Source organism: Eulemur rufifrons, chromosome 8 (assembly GCF_041146395.1).
Source record: "Eulemur rufifrons isolate Redbay chromosome 8, OSU_ERuf_1, whole genome shotgun sequence".
Taxonomy (NCBI): Eukaryota; Metazoa; Chordata; class Mammalia; order Primates; family Lemuridae; genus Eulemur; species Eulemur rufifrons.
In genome coordinates this window covers 28,338,076-28,342,056 of record NC_090990.1, presented here as the reverse complement: position 1 = coordinate 28,342,056, position 3,981 = coordinate 28,338,076, and the positions used below count along the sequence as shown (strand labels likewise).

Genomic DNA, 3,981 nt, shown 5'->3' with positions numbered 1-3,981 from the left:
ATTCTTTTTTTTTTTTTTTTGAAACAGAGTCTCACTCTGTTGTCCGGGCTAGAGTGCCATGGTGTCAGCCTAGCTCACAGCAACCTCAAACTCCTGGGCTCAAGCAATCCTACTGCCTCAGCCCGAGTAGCTGGGACTACAGGCATGTGCCACCATGCCCGGCTAATTTTTTATCTATATTTTTAGTTGTCCAGCTAATTTCTTTCTATTTTTTTAGTAGAGATGGGGTCTCGCTCTTGCTCAGGCTGGTCTTGAACTCCTGAGCTCAAGCTATCCTCCACCTCACCCTCCCAGAGTGCTGGGATTACAGGTGTAAACCACCCCCGGAGCACCATTCTTTTTAATGCATACAAAAAGGAGGTATTTACCACCAACAATGGCTATGAATCCATGCAGAAAAAAATTTCGGAGTAATTGGGAGATTCAGAGCTTAAAAGAAGAAATCACATCTAAGAAGATAATTGTGGTGAAACTGTGGATTACAGCTGGACCAAGGGGAAAATTTACTGCTGCTGAGTTTGAAGTCCTGAAGAAGTAACTTGACAGCAGTGGCAATATCCTTGTAATGCTAGGAGAAGGTGGAGAGTCCAGATTTGATACCAATATCAACTTTTTACTAGAAGAGTATGGAATCCTGGTTAATAATGATGGTGCTGTTAGAAATGTATATTACAAGTATTTCCATCCTAAAGAAGCTCTAGTTTCCAACTGAGTCTTGAACAAGGAAATTAGCCAAGCTGCAGGAAAGGCTGTGCCTGGAATCATTGATGAGGAAAGCAGTGGAAACAATGCTCAGGCTGTCACCTTTGTCTATCCTTTTGGTGCCATACTGAGTGTCATGAAACCAGCAGTGGCTGTTGTTTCTACAGGCTCTGTCTGCTTCCCACTTAACAGACTCACTCTGGCTTTTCATCACTCAAAGAGCCAGGGTGGGAAGCCGGCATTGCTTGGGCCATGTCACATGTTCAGTGACCAATATTTGGTTAAAAAAAAAAAAAAAAAGAAAAGAAAAAAGAAAAATCACAGGCACTGTTTTCCAGTGGCTCACAACAGAACATGTCCACCTAACCCAGTTGCTGCTGAGGACCCTGGGATTTTCTTTTTTTTTTTTTTTTTTTTGAGACAGAGTCTCACTCTGTTGCCCAGGCTAGAGTGAGTGCCGTGGCGTCAGCCTAGCTCACAGCAACCTCAAACTCCTGGGCTCAAGCAATCCTCCTGTCTCAGCCTCCCGAGTAGCTGGGACTACAGGCATGCGCCACCATGCCCGGCTAATTTTTTCTATATATATTTTTAGCTGTCCATATAATTTCTTTCTATTTTTAGTAGAGATGGGGTCTCGCTCTTGCTCAGGCTGGTCACGAACTCCTGAGCTCAAACGATCCGCCCACCTCGGCCTCCCAGAGTGCTAGGATTACAGGCGTGAGCCACCGCGCCCGGCCGACCCTGGGATTTTCTACATGACACTACCCAACACAGCCGCCCTGTCAGAGCGGCTTCAGATTGTGTCTGCAAGAGGGTGATGAGAATCCTCAGGGCTTTACCACCCGCTTTGACCTGTCCATTTACCAGCTGGGTACTACCTCCATCCCCAAGGTCATCAAGGCTCACGGCAGCTAAGTGTGAAACACGAACCACTCCAGTTCATCCAAGCTCAGTTTGAGTCACTGCTGCCAGCCCTTCAGCCTGCGGTTTTCCCTCCCAGTTTCAGGGAATTACCACCTCCTCCGCTGCAGCTATTTGGCTGAGATGAGAGGTTCTCTGAGAAGGCATGGCTTGCTCAGATTACCAAGTGTACTGAAGGAGACCTGGAATTCTATGTCAAAAAGTGTGGTGAGGCCGGGCGCAGTGGCTCATGCCTGTAATCCTAACACTCTGGGAGGCTGAGGCGGGAGGATCGCTCAAGGTCAGGAGTTCAAGACCAGCCTGAGCAAGAGTGAGACCCCGTCTCTACTAAAATTAGAAAGAAATTAGCTGGACAACTAAAAATATATAGAAAAATACAGCCAGGCATGGTGGCACATGCCTGTAGTCCCGGCTACTCGGGAGGCTGAGGCAGGAGGATTGCTTGAGCCCAGGAGTTTGAGGTTGCTGTAAGCTAGGCTGATGCCACGGCACTCTAGCCCGGGCAACAAAGTGAGACTCTGTCTCAAAAATAAAATAAAATAAAATAAACCTATAGTGGCATCTGCAAAAGAAAAAAAAAACAAAGAAAGAAAAGAAGATAGGCTAAAATTTAAAGAGCTAAGTTTTGAAGTCAAGAAGTCAGCAACAACAGAACTGATCCAAAGAAAGAAGTAACAAGATAATAAAAATAAAAGGAAAAACTAAATAAAGAGAAAACAAATATACGTGATAAAAGAGATTGACATAACCAAATGTTGGTTCTTTGAGAAGAGAAATAAAATAGACAAACCGCTGGTGAAATAATGAAGAAAAGGACAAAAAAAGCAGGAGTAAAAAAGAGGACATACCAAGACTGACAATGTACATATTTAAAGACTCTCCACAACATCCCACCCTCTGGCCAATACAACTCACATCCATTCCATGTGCAGCATACACTCACCCTCCTCCAAGGACCCTCAAAGTCTCATCGCACATGGCATCAGCTCAAAGGTCAGGATCTCATCATCTAAATGAGGTCTAGGTGCAGATAAGGCTTTTCAGGCGTAGCTCCTTAATTGGGGTTCCTCTTGATATGAAGACTTGTGAAGTAGAATCAAATTATCCGTAACACAAATGCAACATACAACGGTTATGGGGCTAGGGTAACTGCACTAAAGACTCCTGTTCAAAAGGGGTGAACAGGAGGCACATCACAGTCATGTTCCATAGCAATTCTGAAATCCCAGCTGGGTGCATGTTTCCATTTCCCTGACTGGGACCCAATCCTGCTCCCTGAGAGTGGTCCTCCATGGTTCTGAGCTCTGCCCTCTGGGTTCTTGATCTTCACTTTGAGTCATCCTTCCTTTTCCATAAGAAATGGCCCATATTTGCTGCTGTGTAGCTTTTGAAACCTGCTTCTGTGTTCCAAGGGCTCTTTACATTTTGAACTATTCCTTTTAGTTGAAGCTGGTGGAGCTTCTACATATGCAATTCTCTTTAATTTTTTATGAGTTTTTTATGAATCTTATTTGAGGCCTCAAAAGCCATAGTCACAAATATTTTTAAGACGGGTCCCTCTCTACCTTGGCCTGAGATTCAGATGCTAACACCCTTAAGATTCTTTATTTATTTTATTTTATTATTTTATTTTTTTGGAGACAGAGTCTTACTCTGTCACCTGGGCTAGAGTGCTGGGGCATCGGTCTAGCTCACAGCAACCTCAAACTCCTGGGCTCAAGCGATCCTTCTGCCTCAGCTTCCTGAGTAGCTGTGACTACAGGCATGCGCCACCATGCCCGGCTAACTTTTTCTATGTATTTTTAGTTGTCTGGCTAATTTGCTTCTATTTTTATTATTTTTTTTTATTTCAGGATATTATGGGGGTACAAACATTTTGGTTGCATGTTATGACTTTGCTATTTTTAGTAGAGATAGAGCCTGGCTTTTGCTCAGGCTGGTCTCGTACTCCTGACCTCCAGCGATCTCTCCCATCTCAGCCTCCCAGAGTGCTAGGATTATAGGCATGAGTCACCGCGCCTGGCTCCTTAAGATTCTTAAAAGAGTCTATGAGGCATTCTAGCATTCTTAGTAGCTCCTCATTTACTTGAGAGAATTTATAAGATATGCACTTAGAACTTTCTGAGGTCTTAAAAAGTCTAACAGCTGCACTCTTGACTTCATCTTTATCTTAATATTGTTCTTCATTTGAGAAACTTTTGATGGCTAGAAATACTGTCCTCAGCCCTTTATATATCCTCTAAATTTTTCTAGAAACCTGAACCCTTTTTTGCTTATCTGTCTCTTCCTGTACCTTATCATTGACAGCTAAAAGAAATCAGTTGGAGCTGGGTGTGCACCTGTAGTCCAAGCTACTTG

At 43.8% G+C, this 3,981-nt stretch overlaps 1 pseudogene; it reads left to right on the top strand.

Annotated features, from left to right (window-relative positions):
- The first annotated feature begins 838 nt into the window (after nt 1–838).
- LOC138390266 (intraflagellar transport protein 52 homolog pseudogene) lies at nt 839–1,862 on the top strand (annotated as a pseudogene).
- The last annotated feature ends 2,119 nt before the right edge of the window (nt 1,863–3,981 follow it).